The following is a 22,152-nucleotide window of genomic DNA, read 5'->3' on the forward strand; positions in this document are numbered from 1 at the left end:
TGCTGGGTGCTCATTGCTCGCGGTGCTACATGCTCAGTGCTCGGGGTGCTCGGTGCTCAGTACTCAGGGTGCTGGGTACTCAGTGCTCAGGGTGCTCGGTGCTCAGTACTCGGGGTGCTGGGTGCTCATTCTCGGGGTGCTTGGTGCTCAGTGCTCGGGGTGCTGGGTGCTCAGTACTCAGGGTGCTGGGTGCTCAGTGCTCAGGGTGCTGGGTGCTCAGTACTCAGGGTGCTGGGTGCTCAGTGCTCAGGGTGCTGGGTGCTCAGTACTCAGGGTGCTGGGTGCTCAGTGCTCAGGGTGCTGGGTGCTCAGTACTCAGGGTGCTGGGAGCTCAGTGCTCAGGGTGATCGGTGCTCAGTACTCAGGGTGCTCAGTACTCAGGGTGCTGGGTGCTCAGTGCTCGGGGTGCTGGGTGCTCAGTATTCAGGGTGCTGGGTGCTCAGTGCTTTGGGTTCTGGGTGCTCAGTGCTCAGGGTGATCGGTGCTCAGTACTCAGGGTGCTGGGTGCTCAGTGCTCAGGGTGCTGGGTGCTCAGTCCTCAGGGTGCTTAGTGCTCAGGGTGCTGGGTGCTCAGTGCTCGGGGTGCTCGGTGCTCAGTACTCAGGGTGCTGAGTGCTCAGTACTCAGGGTGCTGGGTGCTCAGTACTCAGGGTGCTGGGTGCTCAGTGCTCAGGTTGCTGGGTGATCAGTGCTCAGGGTGCTGGGTCCTCAGTGCTCAGCGTGCTGGGTGCTCAGTGCTCGGGGTGCTGGGTGCTCAGTACTCAGGTTGCTGGGTGCTCAGTGCTTGGTGTGCTTGGTGCTCAGAACGTTGGGTGCTCACTACTCAGGGTGCTGGGTGCTCAGTGCTCGGGGTGATCCGTGCTCAGTACTCAGGTTGCTGGGTGCTCAGTTCTCGGGGTGCTCAGTGCTCAGTACGTTGGGTGCTCACTACTCAGGGTGCTGGGTGCTCAGTGCTCAGGGTGCTGGGTGCTCAGTGCTCAGGGTGCTTGGTGCTCAGTGCTCAGGGTGCAGGGTGCTCAGTACTCAGGGTGCTGGTTGCTCAGTACTCAGGGTGCTCAGTGCTCAGTACTCAGGGTGCTCAGTGCTCAGTACTCAGGGTGCTCAGTTCTCAGGGTGCTGGGTGCTCAGTCCTCAGGGTGCTGGGTGCTCAGTGCTCAGGGTGCTCAGTGCTCAGTGCTCAGGGTGCTGGGTGCTCAGTACTCAGGGTGCTGTGTGCTCAGTGCTCCGGGTGCTGGGTGCTCAGTACTCAGAGTGCTGGGTGCTCAGTGCTCAGGGTGCTGGGTGCTCAGTGCTCAGGGTGCTCGGTGCTTAGTACTCAGGGTGCTCGGTGCTCGGGGTGCTGGGTGCTCAGTGCACGGGGTGCTGGGTGCTCAGTGCACGGGGTGCTGGGTGCTCAGTGCTCGGGGTGCTGGGTGCTCAGTGCTCAGGGTGCTGGGTGCACAGTACTCAGGGTGCTGGGTTCTCAGTGCTCGGGGTGCTGGGTGCTCAGTACTCAGGGTGCTGGGTGCTCAGTACTCGGGTGCTGGGTGCTCAGTACTCAGGGTGCTGGGTGCTCAGTGCTCGGGGTGCTGGGTGCTCAGTGCTCAGTACTCAGGGTGCTGGGTGCTCAGTGCTCGGGGTGCTGGGTGCTCAGTGCTCAGGGTGCTGGGTGCTCAGTGCTCGGGGTGCTGGGTGCTCAGTACTCAGGGTGCTGGGTGCTCAGTACTCGGGTGCTGGGTGCTCAGTGCTCAGGGTGCTGGGTGCTCAGTGCTCGGGGTGCTGGGTGCTCAGTGCTCAGTACACATGGTGCTGGGTTCTCAGTGCTCGGGTTGCTGGGTGCTCAGTGCTCGGGTTGCTGGGTGCTCAGTGCTCGGGGTGCTGTGTGTTCAGTGCTCACGGTGCTGGTTGTTCAGTACTCAGGGTGCTGGGTGCTCAGTACTCAGGGTGCTCAGTGCTCAGTACTCAGGGTGCTCAGTGCTCAGTACTCAGGGTGCTCGGTGCTCAGGGTGCTGGGTGCTCATTGCTCCGGGTGCTGGGTGCTCATTGCTCGCGGTGCTGCATGCTCAGTGCTCGGGGTGCTCGGTGCTCAGTACTCAGGGTGCTGGGTACTCAGTGCTCAGGGTGCTCGGTGCTCAGTACTCGGGGTGCTGGGTGCTCATTCTCGGGGTGCTTGGTGCTCAGTGCTCGGGGTGCTGGGTGCTCAGTACTCAGGGTGCTGGGTGCTCAGTGCTCAGGGTGCTGGGTGCTCAGTACTCAGGGTGCTGGGTGCTCAGTGCTCAGGGTGCTGGGTGCTCAGTACTCAGGGTGCTGGGTGCTCAGTGCTCAGGGTGCTGAGTGCTCAGTACTCAGGGTGCTGGGAGCTCAGTGCTCAGGGTGATCGGTGCTCAGTACTCAGGGTGCTCAGTACTCAGGTTGCTGGGTGCTCAGTCCTCGGGGTGCTGGGTGCTCAGTATTCAGGGTGCTGGGTGCTCAGTGCTTTGGGTTCTGGGTGCTCAGTGCTCAGGGTGATCGGTGCTCAGTACTCAGGGTGCTGGGTGCTCAGTGCTCAGGGTGCTGGGTGCTCAGTCCTCAGGGTGCTTAGTGCTCAGGGTGCTGGGTGCTCAGTGCTCGGGGTGCTCGGTGCTCAGTACTCAGGGTGCTGAGTGCTCAGTACTCAGGGTGCTGGGTGCTCAGTACTCAGGGTGCTGGGTGCTCAGTGCTCAGGTTGCTGGGTGATCAGTGCTCAGGGTGCTGGGTGCTCAGTGCTCAGCGTGCTGGGTGCTCAGTGCTCGGGGTGCTGGGTGCTCAGTACTCAGGGTGCTGTGTGCTCAGTGCTCGGGGTGCTGGGTGCTCAGTACTCAGAGTGCTGGGTGCTCAGTGCTCAGGGTGCTGGGTGCTCAGTGCTCAGGGTGCTCGGTGCTTAGTACTCAGGGTGCTCGGTGCTCGGGGTGCTGGGTGCTCAGTGCACGGGGTGCTGGGTGCTCAGTGCTCGGGGTGCTGGGTGTTCAGTGCTCAGGGTGCTGGGTGCTCAGTGCTCAGGGTGCTGGGTGCTCAGTGCTCAGGGTGTTGGGTGCACAGTACTCAGGGTGCTGGCTGCTCAGTGCTCGGGGTGCTGGGTGCTCAGTGCTCAGGGTGCTGGGTGCTCAGTACTCAGGGTGCTGGGTGCTCAGTGCTCAGGGTGCTGAATGCTCAGTACTCAGGGTGCTGGGAGCTCAGTGCTCAGGGTGATCGGTGCTCAGTACTCAGGGTGCTCAGTACTCAGGGTGCTGGGTGCTCAGTCCTCGGGGTGCTGGGTGCTCAGTATTCAGGGTGCTGGGTGCTCAGTGCTTTGGGTTCTGGGTGCTCAGTGCTCAGGGTGATCGGTGCTCAGTAATCAGGGTGCTGGGTGCTCAGTGCTCAGGGTGCTGGGTGCTCAGTCCTCAGGGTGCTTAGTGCTCAGGGTGCTGGGTGCTCAGTGCTCGGGGTGCTCGGTGCTCAGTACTCAGGGTGCTGAGTGCTCAGTACTCAGGGTGCTGGGTGCTCAGTACTCAGGGTGCTGGGTGCTCAGTGCTCAGGTTGCTGGGTGATCAGTGCTCAGGGTGCTGGGTGCTCAGTGCTCAGCGTGCTGGGTGCTCAGTGCTCGGGGTGCTGGGTGCTCAGTACTCAGGGTGCTGTGTGCTCAGTGCTCGGGGTGCTGGGTGCTCAGTACTCAGAGTGCTGGGTGCTCAGTGCTCAGGGTGCTGGGTGCTCAGTGCTCAGGGTGCTCGGTGCTTAGTACTCAGGGTGCTCGGTGCTCGGGGTTCTGGGTGCTCAGTGCACGGGGTGCTGGGTGCTCAGTGCTCGGGGTGCTGGGTGTTCAGTGCTCAGGGTGCTGGGTGCTCAGTGCTCAGGGTGCTGGGTGCTCAGTGCTCAGGGTGTTGGGTGCACAGTACTCAGGGTGCTGGGTGCTCAGTGCTCGGGGTGCTGGGTGCTCAGTACTCAGGGTGCTGGGTGCTCAGTACTCGGGTGCTGGGTGCTCAGTACTCAGGGTGCTGGGTGCTCAGTGCTCGGGGTGCTGGGTGCTCAGTGCTCAGGGTGCTGGGTGCTCAGTGCTCAGGGCGCTGGGTGCTCAGTGCTCAGTCCTCAGGGTGATGGGTGCACAGTGCTCAGTGTGCTGGGTGCTCAGTGCTCAGGGTGCTGGGTACTCAGTGCTCGGGGTGCTGGGTGCTCAGTACTCAGGGTGCTGGGTGCTCAGTACTCGGGTGCTGGGTGCTCAGTACTCAGGGTGCTGGGTGCTCAGTGCTCGGGGTGCTGGGTGCTCAGTGCTCAGTACTCAGGGTGCTGGGTGCTCAGTGCTCGGGGTGCTGGGTGCTCAGTGCTCAGGGTGCTGGGTGCTCAGTGCTCGGGGTGCTGGGTGCTCAGTACTCAGGGTGCTGGGTGCTCAGTACTCGGGTGCTGGGTGCTCAGTGCTCAGGGTGCTGGGTGCTCAGTGCTCGGGGTGCTGGGTGCTCAGTGCTCAGTACTCAGGGTGCTGGGTGCTCAGTGCTCGGGGTGCTGGGTGCTCAGTGCTCAGGGTGCTGGGTGCTCAGTGCTCAGGGCGCTGGGTGCTCAGTGCTCAGTCCTCAGGGTGATGGGTGCACAGTGCTCAGGGTGCTGGGTGCTCAGTGCTCAGGGTGCTGGGTACTCAGTGCTCGTTGTGCTGGGTGCTCAGTACTCAGGGTGCTGGGTGCTCAGTACACATGGTGCTGGGTTCTCAGTGCTCGGGTTGCTGGGTGCTCAGTGCTCGGGTTGCTGGGTGCTCAGTGCTCGGGGTGCTGTGTGTTCAGTGCTCACGGTGCTGGTTGTTCAGTACTCAGGGTGCTGGGTGCTCAGTACTCAGGGTTCTCATTGCTCAGGGTGCTGGGTGCTCAGTACTCTGGGTGCTGGGTGCTCAGTACTCAGGGTGCTCAGTGCTCAGTACTCAGGGTGCTCAGTGCTCAGTACTCAGGGTGCTCGGTGCTCAGGGTGCTGGGTGCTCATTGCTCCGGGTGCTGGGTGCTCATTGCTCGCGGTGCTGCATGCTCAGTGCTCGGGGTGCTCGGTGCTCAGTACTCAGGGTGCTGGGTACTCAGTGCTCAGGGTGCTCGGTGCTCAGTACTCGGGGTGCTGGGTGCTCATTCTCGGGGTGCTTGGTGCTCAGTGCTCGGGGTGCTGGGTGCTCAGTACTCAGGGTGCTGGGTGCTCAGTGCTCAGGGTGCTGGGTGCTCAGTACTCAGGGTGCTGGGTGCTCAGTGCTCAGGGTGCTGGGTGCTCAGTACTCAGGGTGCTGGGTGCTCAGTGCTCAGGGTGCTGAGTGCTCAGTACTCAGGGTGCTGGGAGCTCAGTGCTCAGGGTGATCGGTGCTCAGTACTCAGGGTGCTCAGTACTCAGGTTGCTGGGTGCTCAGTCCTCGGGGTGCTGGGTGCTCAGTATTCAGGGTGCTGGGTGCTCAGTGCTTTGGGTTCTGGGTGCTCAGTGCTCAGGGTGATCGGTGCTCAGTACTCAGGGTGCTGGGTGCTCAGTGCTCAGGGTGCTGGGTGCTCAGTCCTCAGGGTGCTTAGTGCTCAGGGTGCTGGGTGCTCAGTGCTCGGGGTGCTCGGTGCTCAGTACTCAGGGTGCTGAGTGCTCAGTACTCAGGGTGCTGGGTGCTCAGTACTCAGGGTGCTGGGTGCTCAGTGCTCAGGTTGCTGGGTGATCAGTGCTCAGGGTGCTGGGTGCTCAGTGCTCAGCGTGCTGGGTGCTCAGTGCTCGGGGTGCTGGGTGCTCAGTACTCAGGGTGCTGTGTGCTCAGTGCTCGGGGTGCTGGGTGCTCAGTACTCAGAGTCCTGGGTGCTCAGTGCTCAGGGTGCTGGGTGCTCAGTGCTCAGGGTGCTCGGTGCTTAGTACTCAGGGTGCTCGGTGCTCGGGGTGCTGGGTGCTCAGTGCACGGGGTGCTGGGTGCTCAGTGCTCGGGGTGCTGGGTGTTCAGTGCTCAGGGTGCTGGGTGCTCAGTGCTCAGGGTGCTGGGTGCTCAGTGCTCAGGGTGTTAGGTGCACAGTACTCAGGGTGCTGGGTGCTCAGTGCTCGGGGTGCTGGGTGCTCAGTGCTCAGGGTGCTGGGTGCTCAGTACTCAGGGTGCTGGGTGCTCAGTGCTCAGGGTGCTGAGTGCTCAGTACTCAGGGTGCTGGGAGCTCAGTGCTCAGGGTGATCGGTGCTCAGTACTCAGGGTGCTCAGTACTCAGGGTGCTGGGTGCTCAGTCCTCGGGGTGCTGGGTGCTCAGTATTCAGGGTGCTGGGTGCTCAGTGCTTTGGGTTCTGGGTGCTCAGTGCTCAGGGTGATCGGTGCTCAGTACTCAGGGTGCTGGGTGCTCAGTGCTCAGGGTGCTGGGTGCTCAGTCCTCAGGGTGCTTAGTGCTCAGGGTGCTGGGTGCTCAGTGCTCGGGGTGCTCGGTGCTCAGTACTCAGGGTGCTGAGTGCTCAGTACTCAGGGTGCTGGGTGCTCAGTACTCAGGGTGCTGGGTGCTCAGTGCTCAGGTTGCTGGGTGATCAGTGCTCAGGGTGCTGGGTGCTCAGTGCTCAGCGTGCTGGGTGCTCAGTGCTCGGGGTGCTGGGTGCTCAGTACTCAGGGTGCTGTGTGCTCAGTGCTCGGGGTGCTGGGTGCTCAGTACTCAGAGTGCTGGGTGCTCAGTGCTCAGGGTGCTGGGTGCTCAGTGCTCAGGGTGCTCGGTGCTTAGTACTCAGGGTGCTCGGTGCTCGGGGTGCTGGGTGCTCAGTGCACGGGGTGCTGGGTGCTCAGTGCTCGGGGTGCTGGGTGTTCAGTGCTCAGGGTGCTGGGTGCTCAGTGCTCAGGGTGCTGGGTGCTCAGTGCTCAGGGTGTTGGGTGCACAGTACTCAGGGTGCTGGGTGCTCAGTGCTCGGGGTGCTGGGTGCTCAGTACTCAGGGTGCTGGGTGCTCAGTACTCGGGTGCTGGGTGCTCAGTACTCAGGGTGCTGGGTGCTCAGTGCTCGGGGTGCTGGGTGCTCAGTGCTCAGGGTGCTGGGTGCTCAGTGCTCAGGGCGCTGGGTGCTCAGTGCTCAGTCCTCAGGGTGATGGGTGCACATTGCTCAGGGTGCTGGGTGCTCAGTGCTCAGGGTGCTGGGTACTCAGTGCTCGGGGTGCTGGGTGCTCAGTACTCAGGGTGCTGGATGCTCAGTACACATGGTGCTGGGTTCTCAGTGCTCGGGTTGCTGATTGCTCAGTGCTCGGGGTGCTGGGTGCTCAGTGCTCGGGGTGCTGTGTGTTCAGTGCTCACGGTGCTGGGTGTTCAGTACTCAGGGTGCTGGGTGCTCAGTACTCAGGGTTCTCATTGCTCAGGGTGCTGGGTGCTCAGTACTCAGGGTGCTGGGTGCTCAGTACTCAGGGTGCTCAGTGCTCAGTACTCAGGGTGCTCAGTGCTCAGTACTCAGGGTGCTCGGTGCTCAGGGTGCTGGGTGCTCATTGCTCCGGGTGCTGGGTGCTCATTGCTCGCGGTGCTGCATGCTCAGTGCTCGGGGTGCTCGGTGCTCAGTACTCAGGGTGCTGGGTACTCAGTGCTCAGGGTGCTCGGTGCTCAGTACTCGGGGTGCTGGGTGCTCATTCTCGGGGTGCTTGGTGCTCAGTGCTCGGGGTGCTGGGTGCTCAGTACTCAGGGTGCTGGGTGCTCAGTGCTCAGGGTGTTGGGTGCTCAGTACTCAGGGTGCTGGGTGCTCAGTGCTCAGGGTGCTGGGTGCTCAGTACTCAGGGTGCTGGGTGCTCAGTGCTCAGGGTGCTGAGTGCTCAGTACTCAGGGTGCTGGGAGCTCAGTGCTCAGGGTGATCGGTGCTCAGTACTCAGGGTGCTCAGTACTCAGGGTGCTGGGTGCTCAGTGCTCGGGGTGCTGGGTGCTCAGTATTCAGGGTGCTGGGTGCTCAGTGCTTTGGGTTCTGGGTGCTCAGTGCTCAGGGTGATCGGTGCTCAGTACTCAGGGTGCTGGGTGCTCAGTGCTCAGGGTGCTGGGTGCTCAGTCCTCAGGGTGCTTAGTGCTCAGGGTGCTGGGTGCTCAGTGCTCGGGGTGCTCGGTGCTCAGTACTCAGGGTGCTGAGTGCTCAGTACTCAGGGTGCTGGGTGCTCAGTACTCAGGGTGCTGGGTGCTCAGTGCTCAGGTTGCTGGGTGATCAGTGCTCAGGGTGCTGGGTGCTCAGTGCTCAGCGTGCTGGGTGCTCAGTGCTCGGGGTGCTGGGTGCTCAGTACTCAGGTTGCTGGGTGCTCAGTGCTTGGTGTGCTCGGTGCTCAGTACGTTGGGTGCTCACTACTCAGGGTGCTGGGTGCTCAGTGCTCGGGGTGATCCGTGCTCAGTACTCAGGTTGCTGGGTGCTCAGTTCTCGGGGTGCTCAGTGCTCAGTACGTTGGGTGCTCACTACTCAGGGTGCTGGGTGCTCAGTGCTCAGGGTGCTGGGTGCTCAGTGCTCAGGGTGCTTGGTGCTCAGTACTCAGTGTGCTCAGTGCTCAGTACTCAGGGTGCTCAGTGCTCAGTACTCAGGGTGCTCAGTTCTCAGGGTGCTGGGTGCTCAGTCCTCAGGGTGCTGGGTGCTCAGTGCTCAGGGTGCTCAGTGCTCAGTGCTCAGGGTGCTGGGTGCTCAGTACTCAGGGTGCTGTGTGCTCAGTGCTCGGGGTGCTGGGTGCTCAGTACTCAGAGTGCTGGGTGCTCAGTGCTCAGGGTGCTGGGTGCTCAGTACTCAGGGTGCTGTGTGCTCAGTGCTCGGGGTGCTGGGTGCTCAGTACTCAGAGTGCTGGGTGCTCAGTGCTCAGGGTGCTGGGTGCTCAGTGCTCAGGGTGCTCGGTGCTTAGTACTCAGGGTGCTCGGTGCTCGGGGTGCTGGGTGCTCAGTGCACGGGGTGCTGGGTGCTCAGTGTTCGGGGTGCTGGGTGCTCAGTGCTCAGGGTGCTGGGTGCTCAGTACTCAAGGTGCTGGCTGCTCAGTACTCAGGGTGCTGGGTGCTCAGTACTCAGGGAGCTCAGTGCTTGGGGTGCTGGGTGCTCAGTACTCAGGGTGCTCAGTGCTTGGGGTGTTGGGTGCTCAGTACTCAGGTTGCTGGGTGCTCAGTGATCAGGGTGTTGGGTGCTCAGTACTCAGGGTGCTGGGTGCTCAGTACTCAGGGTGCTGGGTGCTCAGTGCTCGGGGTGCTGGGTGCTCAGTGCTCGGGGTGCTGGGTGCTCAGTGCTCGGGGTGCTGGGTGCTCAGTGCTCGGGGTGCTGGGTGCTCAGTGCTCGGGGTGCTGGGTGCTCAGTGCTCGGGGTGCTGGGTGCTCAGTGCTCGGGGTGCTGGGTTCTCAGTGCTCGGGGTGCTCGGTGCTCAGTGCTCGGGGTGCTGGGTGCTCAGTACTCGTGGTGCTCAGTGCTCAGTACTCAGGGTGCTGGGTGCTCAGTGCTCAGGGCGCTGGGTGCTCAGTGCTAGGGGTGCTGGCTGCTCGGTGCTCAGGTTGCTGGGTGGTCAGTACTCGGGGCGATGGGTGCTCAGTACTCAGGGTGCGGGGTGCTCATTGCTTGGGGTGCTGGTTGCTCAGTGCTCGGGGTGCTGGGTGCTCAGTGCTCAGGGTGCTTGGTGCTCAGTGCTCAGGGTGCTGGGTGCTCAGTACTCAGGGTGCTGGGTGCTCAGTACTCGGGTGCTGGGTGCTCAGTACTCAGGGTGCTGGGTGCTCAGTGCTCAGGGTGCTGGGTGCTCAGTGCTCAGGGTTCTGGGTGCTCAGTACTCAGGGTGCTCGGTGCTCGGGTTGCTGGGTGCTCAGTGCTCGGGGTGCTCGGTGCTCAGTCCTCCGGGTGCTCAGTGCTCAGTACTCAGGGTGCTGGGTGCTCAGTGCTCAGGGTGCTGGGTGCTCAGTACTCAGGGTGCTGGGTGCACGGTGCTCAGTACGCTGGGTGCTCAGTACTCAGGGTGCTGGGTGCACAGTACTCAGGGTGCTCGGTGCTCAGTACTCAGGGTGCTGGGTGCTCAGTGCTCGGGGTGCTGGGTGCTCAGTACTCAGGGTGCTCAGTGCTCAGTACTCAGGGTGCTCAGTGCTCAGTACTCAGGGTGCTCAGTGCTCAGGGTGCTGGGTGCTCAGTGCTCGGGGTGCTGGGTGCTCAGTCCTCAGGGTGCTGGGTGCTCAGTGCTCAGGGTGGTCGGTGCTCAGTGCTCAGGGTGCTGGGTGCTAAGTACTCAGGGTGCTGGGTGCTCAGTGCTCGGGGTGCTGGGTGCTCAGTACTCAGTCAGGGTGCTCAGTGCTCAGTACTCGGGGTGCTGGGTGCTCAGTACTCAGGGTGATGGGTGCTTAGTACTCAGGGTGCTCAGTGCTCAGTACACAGGGTGCTGGGTCCTCAGTGCTCGGGGTGCTGGGTGCTCAGTGCTCAGTACTCAGGGTGCTGGGTGCTCAGTGCTCGGGGTGCTGGGTGCTCAGTACTCAGCGTGCTGGGTGCTCAGTACTCAGGGTGCTGGGTGCTCAGTGCTCAGGATGCTGGGTGCTCAGTGCTCAGGGTGCTGGGTGCTCAGTGATCGGGGTGCTGGGTGCTCAGTACTCAGGGTGCTCAGTGCTCAGTACTCAGTGCTCGGGGTCCTGGGTGCTCCATGCTCGGGGTGCTGGGTGCTCAGTGCTCTGGGTGCTTAGTGCTCAGTACTCAGGGTGCTGGGTGCTCAGTACTCAGGGTGCTGGGTGCTCATTCTCGGGGTGCTGGGTGCTCAGTGCTCGGGGTGCTGGGTGCTCAGTACTCAGGGTGCTGGGGGCTCAGTACTCAGGGTGCTGGGTGCTCAGTACTCAGGGTGCTCGGTTCTCAGTACTCAGGGTGTTGGGTGCTCATTCTCGGGGTGCTGAGTGCTCAGTGCTCGGGGTGCTGGGTGCTCAGTACTCAGGGTGCTGGGGGCTCAGTACTCAGGGTGCTGGGTGCTCAGTACTCAGGGTGATCTGTTCTCAGTACTCAGGTTGCTGGGTGCTCAGTGCTCGGGGTGCTGGGTGCTCAGTACTCGGGGTGCTCAGTCCTCAGTACTCAGGGTGCTGGGAGCTCAGTACTCAGGGTGCTGGGTGTTCAGTGCTCGGGGTGCTCGGTGCTCAGTACTCGGGGTGCTGGGTGCGCAGTACTCGGGGTGCTGGGTGCTCAGTGCTCTGGGTGCTGGGTGCTCAGTGCTCGGGGTGCTGGGTGCTCAGTGCTGAGGGTGGTGCTGTGTGCTCAGTACTCAGGGTGCTGGGTGCTCAGTGCTCAGGGTGCTGGGTGCTGAGTACTAAGGGTGCTGGGTGCTCAGTACTCAGGGTGCTCGGTGCTCAGTACTCAGGGTGCTGAGTGCTCAGTGCTCAGGGTGCTGGGTACTCAGTACTCAGGGTGCTGGGTGCTCAGTGCTCAGGGTGATCGGTGCTCAGTACTCAGGATGCTCAGTACTCAGGGTGCTGGGTGCTCAGTGCTCGGGGTGCTGGGTGCTCAGTACTCGGGGTGCTGGATGCTCTGTACTCAGGGTGCTGGGTGCTCAGTGCTCGGGGTCCTGGGTGCTCAGTGCTCAGGGTGATCGGTGCTCAGTACTCAGGGTGCTGGGTGCTCAGTGCTCAGGGTGCTGGGTGCTCAGTCCTCAGGGTGCTCAGTGCTCAGGGTGCTGGGTGCTCAGTGCTCGGGGTGCTGGGTGCTCAGTGCTCAGGGTGCTGGGTGCTCAGTACTAAGGGTGCTGGGTGCTCAGTACTCAGGGTGCTCGGTGCTCAGTACTCAGGGTGCTGATTGCTCAGTGCTCAGGGTGCTGGGTACTCAGTACTCAGGGTGCTGGGTGCTCAGTGCTCAGGGTGATCGGTGCTCAGTACTCAGGATGCTCAGTACTCAGGGTGCTGGGTGCTCAGTGCTCGGGGTGCTGGGTGCTCAGTACTCGGGGTACTGGATGCTCTGTACTCAGGGTGCTGGGTGCTCAGTGCTCAGGGTGCTGGGTGCTCAGTGCTCAGTACTCAGGGTGCTGGGTGCTCAGTGCTCGGGGTGCTGGGTGCTCAGTACTCAGCATGCTCCGTGCTCAGTACTCAGGGTGCTGGGTGCTCAGTGCTCAGGGTGCTGGGTGCTCAGTGATCAGGGTGCTTGGTGCTCAGTGATCGGGGTGCTGGGTGCTCAGTACTCAGGGTGCTCAGTGCTCGGGGAGCTAGGTGCTCAGTACTCAGGGTGCTGGGTGCTCAGTACTCAGTGCTCGGGGTCCTGGGTGCTCCGTGCTCGGGGTGCTGGGCGCTCAGTGCTCTGGGTGTTTAGTGCTCAGTACTCAGGGTGCTGGGTGCTCAGTACTCAGGGTGCTGGGTGCTCAGTGCGCGGGGTGCTGGGTGCTCAGTACTCAGGGTGCTGGGGGCTCAGTACTCAGGGTGCTGGGTGCTCAGTACTCAGGGTGCTCGGTTCTCAGTACTGAGGGTGCTGGGTGCTCATTCTCGGGGTGCTGGGTGCTCAGTGCTCGGGGTGCTGGGTGCTCAGTACTCAGGGTGCTGGTGGCTCAGTACTCAGGGTGCTGGGTGCTCAGTACTCAGGGTGATCTGTTCTCAGTACTCAGGTTGCAGGGTGCTCAGTGCTCGGGGTGCTGGGTGCTCAGTACTCGGGGTGTTCAGTGCTCAGTGCTCAGGGTGTTGGGTGCTCAGTACTCAGGGTGCTGGGTGTTCAGTGCTGGGGGTGCTCGGTGCTCAGTACTCGGGGTGCTGGGTGCTCAGTGCTGAGAGTGGTGCTGGGTGCTCAGTACTCAGGGTGCTGGGTGCTCAGTGCTCAGGGTGCTGGGTGCTCAGTACTAAGGGTGCTGGGTGCTCAGTACTCAGGGTGCTGGGTGCTCAGTACTCAGGGTGCTGGGTGCTCAGTGCTCAGGGTGCTGGGTACTCAGTACTCAGTGTGCTGGGTGCTCAGTACTCACTGTGCTGGGTGCTCAGTGCTCAGGGTGCTGGGTGCTCAGTGCTCATGGTGCTGGGTGCTCAGTACTCAGGGTGCTGGGTGCTCAGTGCTCAGGGTGATCGGTGCTCAGTACTCAGGGTGCTCAGTACTCAGGGTGCTGGGTGCTCAGTGCTCGGGGTGCTGGGTGCTCAGTACTCGGGGTGCTGTGTGCTCTGTACTCATGGTGCTGGGTGCTCAGTGCTCGGGGTCCTGGGTGCTCAGTCTCAGGGTGCTGGATTCTCAGTGCTCAGGGTGCTGGGTGCGCAGTCCTCAGGGTGCTCAGTGCTCAGAGTGCTGGGTGCTCAGTGCTCGGGGTGCTCGGTGCTCAGTACTCAGGGTGCTGAGTGCTCAGTACTCAGGATGCTGGGTGCTCAGTACTCATGGTGCTGGGTGCTCAGTACTCAGGGGGCTGGCTGCTCAGTGCTCAGGGTGCTGGGTGCTCAGTGCTCAGGGTGCTGGGTGCTCAGTACTAAGGGTGCTGGGTGCTCAGTACTCAGGGTGCTGGGTGCTCAGTACTCAGGGTGCTGGGTGCTCAGTGCTCAGGGTGCTGGGTACTCAGTACTCAGTGTGCTGGGTGCTCAGTACTCACTGTGCTGGGTGCTCAGTGCTCAGGGTGCTGGGTGCTCAGTGCTCATGGTGCTGGGTGCTCAGTACTCAGGGTGCTGGGTGCTCAGTGCTCAGGGTGATCGGTGCTCAGTACTCAGGGTGCTCAGTACTCAGGGTGCTGGGTGCTCAGTGCTCAGGGTAATGGGTGCTCAGTGCTCAGTGCTCAGGGTGTTGGGTGCTCAATGCTCAGTGCTCAGGGTGCTGGGTGCTCAGTACTCAGGGTGCTGGGTGCTCAGTACTCAGGGTGCTGGGTGCTGAGTGCTCAGGGTGCTGGGTGGTCAGTACTCTGGGTGTTGGGTGCTCAGTACTCAGGGTGCTGGGTGCTCAGTGCTCGGGGTGCTGGGTGCTCAGTGCTCGGGGTGCTGTGTGCTCAGTGCTCAGGGTGCTGGGTGCTCAGTACTCAAGGTGCTGGGTGCTCAGTGCTCAGGGTGCTGGGTGCTCAGTCCTCGGGGTGCTCCGTGCTCAGTGCTCAGGGTGCTGGGTGTTCAGTGCTCGGGGTGCTCGGTGCTCAGTACTCGGGGTGCTGGGTGCTCAGTGCTGAGAGTGGTGCTGGGTGCTCAGTACTCAGGGTGCTGGGTGCTCAGTGCTCAGGGTGCTGGGTGCTCAGTACTAAGGGTGCTGGGTGCTCAGTACTCAGGGTGCTGGGTGCTCAGTACTCAGGGTGCTGGGTGCTCAGTGCTCAGGGTGCTGGGTGCTCAGTTCTCAGGGTGCTCAGTGCTCAGTACTCGGGGTGCTGGGTGCTCAGTACTCAGGGTGCTGGGTGCTTAGTACTCAGGGTGCTCAGTGCTCAGTACACAGGGTGCTGGGTCCTCAGTGCTCGGTGTGCTGGGTGCTCAGTGCTCAGTACTCAGGGTGCTGGGTGCTCAGTGCTCGGGGTGCTGGGTGCTCAGTACTCAGCGTGCTGGGTGCTCAGTACTCAGGGTGCTGGGTGCTCAGTGCTCAGGATGCTGGGTGCTCAGTGCTCAGGGTGCTGGGAGCTCAGTGATCGGGGTGCTGGGTGCTCAGTACTCAGGGTGCTCAGTGCTCAGTACTCAGTGCTCGGGGTCCTGGGTGCTCCGTGCTCGGGGTGCTGGGTGCTCAGTGCTCTGGGTGCTTAGTGCTCAGTACTCAGGGTGCTGGGTGCTCAGTACTCAGGGTGCTGGGTGCTCATTCTCGGGGTGCTGGGTGCTCAGTGCTCGGGGTGCTGGGTGCTCAGTACTCAGGGTGCTGGGGGCTCAGTACTCAGGGTGCTGGGTGCTCAGTACTCAGGGTGCTCGGTTCTCAGTACTCAGGGTGTTGGGTGCTCATTCTCGGGGTGCTGAGTGCTCAGTGCTCGGGGTGCTGGGTGCTCAGTACTCAGGGTGCTGGGGGCTCAGTACTCAGGGTGCTGGGTGCTCAGTACTCAGGGTGATCTGTTCTCAGTACTCAGGTTGCTGGGTGCTCAGTGCTCGGGGTGCTGGGTGCTCAGTACTCGGGTGCTCAGTGCTCAGTACTCAGGGTGCTGGGAGCTCAGTACTCAGGGTGCTGGGTGTTCAGTACTCGGGGTGCTCGGTGCTCAGTACTCGGGGTGCTGGGTGCGCAGTACTCGGGGTGCTGGGTGCTCAGTGCTCTGGGTGCTGGGTGCTCAGTGCTCGGGGTGCTGGGTGCTCAGTGCTGAGGGTGGTGCTGTGTGCTCAGTACTCAGGGTGCTGGGTGCTCAGTGCTCAGGGTGCTGGGTGCTCAGTACTAAGGGTGCTGGGTGCTCAGTACTCAGGGTGCTCGGTGCTCAGTACTCAGGGTGCTGAGTGCTCAGTGCTCAGGGTGCTGGGTACTCAGTACTCAGGGTGCTGGGTGCTCAGTGCTCAGGGTGATCGGTGCTCAGTACTCAGGATGCTCAGTACTCAGGGTGCTGGGTGCTCAGTGCTCGGGGTGCTGGGTGCTCAGTACTCGGGGTGCTGGATGCTCTGTACTCAGGGTGCTGGGTGCTCAGTGCTCGGGGTCCTGGGTGCTCAGTGCTCAGGGTGATCGGTGCTCAGTACTCAGGGTGCTGGGTGCTCAGTGCTCAGGGTGCTGGGTGCTCAGTCCTCAGGGTGCTCAGTGCTCAGGGTGCTGGGTGCTCAGTGCTCGGGGTGCTGGGTGCTCAGTGCTCAGGGTGCTGGGTGCTCAGTACTAAGGGTGCTGGGTGCTCAGTACTCAGGGTGCTCGGTGCTCAGTACTCAGGGTGCTGATTGCTCAGTGCTCAGGGTGCTGGGTACTCAGTACTCAGGGTGCTGGGTGCTCAGTGCTCAGGGTGATCGGTGCTCAGTACTCAGGATGCTCAGTACTCAGGGTGCTGGGTGCTCAGTGCTCGGTTTGCTGGGTGCTCAGTACTCGGGGTGCTGGATGCTCTGTACTCAGGGTGCTGGGTGCTCAGTGCTCAGGGTGCTGGGTGCTCAGTGCTCAGTACTCAGGGTGCTGGGTGCTCAGTGCTCGGGGTGCTTGGTGCTCAGTACTCAGCATGCTCCGTGCTCAGTACTCAGGGTGCTGGGTGCTCAGTGCTCAGGGTGCTGGGTGCTCAGTGATCAGGGTGCTTGGTGCTCAGTGATCGGGGTGCTGGGTGCTCAGTACTCAGGGTGCTCAGTGCTCGGGGAGCTAGGTGCTCAGTACTCAGGGTGCTGGGTGCTCAGTACTCAGTGCTCGGTGTCCTGGGTGCTCCGTGCTCGGGGTGCTGGGCGCTCAGTGCTCTGGGTGTTTAGTGCTCAGTACTCAGGGTGCTGGGTGCTCAGTACTCAGGGTGCTGGGTGCTCATTCTCGGGGTGCTGGGTGCTCAGTGCGCGGGGTGCTGGGTGCTCAGTACTCAGGGTGCTGGGGGCTCAGTACTCAGGGTGCTGGGTGCTCAGTACTCAGGGTGCTCGGTTCTCAGTACTGAGGGTGCTGGGTGCTCATTCTCGGGGTGCTGGGTGCTCAGTGCTCGGGGTGCTGGGTGCTCAGTACTCAGGGTGCTGGTGGCTCAGTACTCAGGGTGCTGGGTGCTCAGTACTCAGGGTGATCTGTTCTCAGTACTCAGGTTGCAGGGTGCTCAGTGCTCGGGGTGCTGGGTGCTCAGTACTCGGGGTGTTCAGTGCTCAGTGCTCAGGGTGTTGGGTGCTCAGTACTCAGGGTGCTGGGTGTTCAGTGCTCGGGGTGCTCGGTGCTCAGTACTCGGGGTGCTGGGTGCTCAGTGCTGAGAGTGGTGCTGGGTGCTCAGTACTCAGGGTGCTGGGTGCTCAGTGCTCAGGGTGCTGGGTGCTCAGTACTAAGGGTGCTGGGTGCTCAGTACTCAGGGTGCTGGGTGCTCAGTACTCAGGGTGCTGGGTGCTCAGTGCTCAGGGTGCTGGGTGCTCAGTTCTCAGGGTGCTCAGTGCTCAGTACACAGGGTGCTGGGTCCTCAGTGCTCGGGGTGCTGGGTGCTCAGTGCTCAGTACTCAGGGTGCTGGGTGCTCAGTGCTCAGGATGCTGGGTGCTCAGTGCTCAGGGTGCTGGGTGCTCAGTGCTCAGGGTGCTGGGTGGTCAGTACTCTGGGTGTTGGGTGCTCAGTACTCAGGGTGCTGGGTGCTCAGTGCTCGGGGTGCTGGGTGCTCAGTGCTCGGGGTGCTGTGTGCTCAGTGCTCAGGGTGCTGGGTGCTCAGTACTCAAGGTGCTGGGTGCTCAGTGCTCAGGGTGCTGGGTGCTCAGTCCTCGGGGTGCTCCGTGCTCAGTGCTCAGGGTGCTGGGTGTTCAGTGCTCGGGGTGCTCGGTGCTCAGTACTCGGGGTGCTGGGTGCTCAGTGCTGAGAGTGGTGCTGGGTGCTCAGTACTCAGGGTGCTGGGTGCTCAGTGCTCAGGGTGCTGGGTGCTCAGTACTAAGGGTGCTGGGTGCTCAGTTCTCAGGGTGCTGGGTGCTCAGTATTCAGGGTGCTGGGTGCTCAGTGCTCAGGGTGCTGGGTGCTCAGTTCTCAGGGTGCTCAGTGCTCAGTACTCGGGGTGCTGGGTGCTCAGTACTCAGGGTGCTGGGTGCTTAGTACTCAGGGTGCTCAGTGCTCAGTACACAGGGTGCTGGGTCCTCAGTGCTCGGGGTGCTGGGTGCTCAGTGCTCAGTACTCAGGGTGCTGGGTGCTCAGTGCTCGGGGTGCTGGGTGCTCAGTACTCAGCGTGCTGGGTGCTCAGTACTCAGGGTGCTGGGTGCTCAGTGCTCAGGATGCTGGGTGCTCAGTGCTCAGGGTGCTGGGAGCTCAGTGATCGGGGTGCTGGGTGCTCAGTACTCAGGGTGCTCAGTGCTCAGTACTCAGTGCTCGGGGTCCTGGGTGCTCCGTGCTCGGGGTGCTGGGTGCTCAGTGCTCTGGGTGCTTAGTGCTCAGTACTCAGGGTGCTGGGTGCTCAGTACTCAGGGTGCTGGGTGCTCATTCTCGGGGTGCTGGGTGCTCAGTGCTCGGGGTGCTGGGTGCTCAGTACTCAGGGTGCTGGGGGCTCAGTACTCAGGGTGCTGGGTGCTCAGTACTCAGGGTGCTCGGTTCTCAGTACTCAGGGTGTTGGGTGCTCATTCTCAGGGTGCTGAGTGCTCAGTGCTCGTCGTGCTGGGTGCTCAGTACTCAGGGTGCTGGGGGCTCAGTACTCAGGGTGCTGGGTGCTCAGTACTCAGGGTGATCTGTTCTCAGTACTCAGGTTGCTGGGTGCTCAGTGCTCGGGGTGCTGGGTGCTCAGTACTCGGGGTGCTCAGTGCTCAGTACTCAGGTTGCTGGGAGCTCAGTACTCAGGGTGCTGGGTGTTCAGTGCTCGGGGTGCTCGGTGCTCAGTACTCAGGGTGCTGGGTGCGCAGTACTCGGGGTGCTGGGTGCTCAGTGCTCTGGGTGCTGGGTGCTCAGTGCTCGGGGTGCTGGGTGCTCAGTGCTGAGGGTGGTGCTGGGTGCTCAGTACTCAGTGTGCTGGGTGCTCAGTGCTCAGGGTGCTGGGTGCTCAGTACTAAGGGTGCTGGGTGCTCAGTACTCAGGGTGCTCGGTGCTCAGTACTCAGGGTGCTGAGTGCTCAGTGCTCAGGGTGCTGGGTACTCAGTACTCAGGGTGCTGGGTGCTCAGTGCTCAGGGTGATCGGTGCTCAGTACTCAGGATGCTCAGTACTCAGGGTGCTGGGTGCTCAGTGCTCGGGGTGCTGGGTGCTCAGTACTCGGGGTGATGGATGCTCTGTACTCAGGGTGCTGGGTGCTCAGTGCTCGGGGTCCTGGGTGCTCAGTGCTCAGGGTGATCGGTGCTCAGTACTCAGGGTGCTGGGTGCTCAGTGCTCAGGGTGCTGGGTGCTCAGTCCTCAGGGTGCTCAGTGCTCAGGGTGCTGGGTGCTCAGTGCTCGGGGTCCTGGGTGCTCAGTGCTCAGGGTGCTGGGTGCTCAGTACTAAGGGTGCTGGGTGCTCAGTACTCAGGGTGCTCGGTGCTCAGTACTCAGGGTGCTGAGTGCTCAGTGCTCAGGGTGCTGGGTACTCAGTACTCAGGGTGCTGGGTGCTCAGTGCTCAGGGTGATCGGTGCTCAGTACTCAGGTTGCTCAGTACTCAGGGTGCTGGGTGCTCAGTGCTCGGGGTGCTGGGTGCTCAGTACTCGGGGTGCTGGATGCTCTGTACTCAGGGTGCTGGGTGCTCAGTGCTCGGGGTCCTGGGTGATCAGTGCTCAGGGTGATCGGTGCTCAGTACTCAGGGTGCTGGGTGCTCAGTGCTCAGGGTGCTGGGTGCTCAGTCCGCAGGGTGCTCAGTGCTCAGGGTGCTGGGTGCTCAGTGCTCGGGGTGCTCGGTGCTCAGTACTCAGGGTGCTGAGTGCTCAGTACTCAGGGTGCTGGGTGCTCAGTACTCAGGGTGCTGGGTGCTCAGTACTCAGGGGGCTGGGTGCTCAGTGCTCAGGGTGCTGGGTGCTCAGTGCTCAGGGTGCTAGGTGCTCAGTGCTCGGGGTGCTGGGTGCTCAGTGCTCGGGGTGCTGGGTGCTCAGTGATCAGTGCTCAGGGTGTTGGGTGCTCAGTGCTCAGTGCTCAGGGTGCTGGGTGCTCAGTACTCAGGGTGCTGGGTGCTCAGTTCTCAGGGTGCTGGGTGCTCAGTGCTCAGGGTGCTGGGTGCTCAGTACTCTGGGTGTTGGGTGCTCAGTACTCAGGGTGCTTTGTGCTCAGTGCTCGGGGTGCTGGGTGCTCAGTGCTCGGGGTGCTGTGTGCTCAGTGCTCAGTGAGCTGGGTGCTTAGTATTCAGGGTGCTGGGTGCTCAGTGCTCGGGGTGCTCGGTGCTCAGTACTCAAGGTGCTGGGTGCTCAGTGCTCAGGGTGCTGGGTGCTCAGTCCTCGGGGTGCTCCGTGCTCAGTGCTCAGGGTGCTGGGTGCTCAGTACTCAGGGTGCTCAGTGCTCAGTACTCAGGATTCTCAGTGCTCAGTGCTCAGGGTGCTGGGTGCTCAGTTCTCAGGGTGCTCAGTGCTCAGCACTCGGGGTGCTGGGTGCTCAGTGCTCAGGGTGCTCAGTGCTCAGCACTCGGGGTGCTGGGTGCTCAGTGCTCAGGGTGCTCAGTGCTCAGTGCTCGGGGAGCTGGGTGCTCAGTGCTCGGAGTTCTGCGTGCTCAGTACTCGGGGTGCTGGGTGCTCAGTGCTCAGGGTGCTGGGTGCTCAGTGCTCAGGGTGCTGGGTGCTCAGTACTCAGGGTGCTCAGTGCTCAGTACTCGGAGTGCTTGGTGCTCAGTACTCAGGGTGCTCAGTGCTCAGTACTCGGGGTGCTGGGTGCTCAGTGCTCAGGGTGCTCAGTGCTCAGTGCTCGTGGTGCTGTGTGCTCAGTGCTCGGGGCGCTGGGTGCTCAGTGCTCGGGGTGCTGGGTGCTCAGTGCTCTGGGTGCTGGGTGCTCAGTGCTCGGGGCGCTGGGTGCTCAGTGCTCGGGGTGCTGGGTGCTCAGTACTCGGGGTGCTGGGTGCTCAGTGCTCAGGGTGCTCAGTGCTCAGTACTCAGTGCTCAGGGTGCTCAGTGCTCAGTGCTCAGGGTCCTGGGTGTTCAGTACTCAGGGTGCTGGGTGCTCAGTACTCAGGGTGCTGGGTGCTCAGTACTCTGGGTGTTGGGTGCTCAGTACACAGGGTGCTGGGTGCTCCGTGCTCGGGGTGCTGGGTGCTCATTGCTCAGGGTGCTGGGTGCTCAGTGCTCAGGGTGCTGTGTGCTCAGTACTAAGGGTGCTGGGTGCTCAGTACTCAGGGTGCTGGGTGCTCAGTGATCGGGGTGCTGGGTGCTCAGTACTCAGGGTGCTCAGTGCTCGGGGAGCTCTGTGCTCAGTACTCAGGGTGCTGGGTGCTCAGTACTCAGTGCTCGGGGTCCTGGGTGCTCCGTGCTCGGGGTGCTGGGTGCTCAGTGCTCTGGGTGCTCAGTGCTCAGTGCTCGGGGAGCTGGGTGCTCAGTGCTCGGAGTTCTGCGTGCTCAGTACTCGGGGTGCTGGGTGCTCAGTGCTCAGGGTGCTGGGTGCTCAGTGCTCAGGGTGCTAGGTGCTCAGTACTCAGGGTGCTCAGTGCTCAGTACTCGGAGTGCTTGGTGCTCAGTGCTCAGGGTGCTCAGTGCTCAGTGCTCGGGGTGCTGGGTGCTCAGTGCTCGGGGCGCTGGGTGCTCAGTGCTCTGGGTGCTTAGTGCTCAGTACTCAGGGTGCTGGGTGCTCAGTGCTCAGTGCTCAAGGTGCTGGTTGTTCAGTACTCAGGGTGCTGGGTGCTCAGTACTCAGGGTGCTGGGTGCTCAGTGCTCAGGGTGCTGGGTGCTCAGTACTCAGGGTGCTGGGTGCTCAGTACTCAGGGTGCTGGGTGCTGAGTGCTCAGGGTGCTGGGTGCTCAGTGCTCGGGGTGCTGGGTGCTCAGTGCTCGGGGTGCTGTGTGCTCAGTGCTCAGGGTGCTGGGTGCTCAGTACTCAAGGTGCTGGGTGCTCAGTGCTCAGGGTGCTGGGTGCTCAGTCCTCGGGGTGCTCCGTGCTCAGTGCTCAGGGTGCTGGGTGTTCAGTGCTCGGGGTGCTCGGTGCTCAGTACTCGGGGTGCTGGGTGCTCAGTGCTGAGAGTGGTGCTGGGTGCTCAGTACTCAGGGTGCTGGGTGCTCAGTGCTCAGGGTGCTGGGTGCTCAGTACTAAGGGTGCTGGGTGCTCAGTACTCAGGGTGCTGGGTGCTCAGTACTCAGGGTGCTGGGTGCTCAGTGCTCAGGGTGCTGGGTGCTCAGTTCTCAGGGTGCTCAGTGCTCAGTACACAGGGTGCTGGGTCCTCAGTGCTCGGGGTGCTGGGTGCTCAGTGCTCAGTACTCAGGGTGCTGGGTGCTCAGTGCTCGGGGTGCTGGGTGCTCAGTACTCAGCGTGCTGGGTGCTCAGTACTCAGGGTGCTGGGTGCTCAGTGCTCAGGATGCTGGGTGCTCAGTGCTCAGGGTGCTGGGAGCTCAGTGATCGGGGTGCTGGGTGCTCAGTACTCAGGGTGCTCAGTGCTCAGTACTCAGTGCTCGGGGTCCTGGGTGCTCCGTGCTCGGGGTGCTGGGTGCTCAGTGCTCTGGGTGCTTAGTGCTCAGTACTCAGGGTGCTGGGTGCTCAGTACTCAGGGTGCTGGGTGCTCATTCTCGGGGTGCTGGGTGCTCAGTGCTCGGGGTGCTGGGTGCTCAGTACTCAGGGTGCTGGGGGCTCAGTACTCAGGGTGCTGTGTGCTCAGTACTCAGGGTGCTCGGTTCTCAGTACTCAGGGTGTTTCGTGCTCATTCTCAGGGTGCTGAGTGCTCAGTGCTCGGGGTGCTGGGTGCTCAGTACTCAGGGTGCTGGGGGCTCAGTACTCAGGGTGCTGGGTGCTCAGT

The sequence above is a fragment of the Microtus oregoni genome, unplaced genomic scaffold (assembly GCF_018167655.1).
Source record: "Microtus oregoni isolate MIOR12 unplaced genomic scaffold, Mior012 000051F_ref0000332, whole genome shotgun sequence".
Taxonomy (NCBI): Eukaryota; Metazoa; Chordata; class Mammalia; order Rodentia; family Cricetidae; genus Microtus; species Microtus oregoni.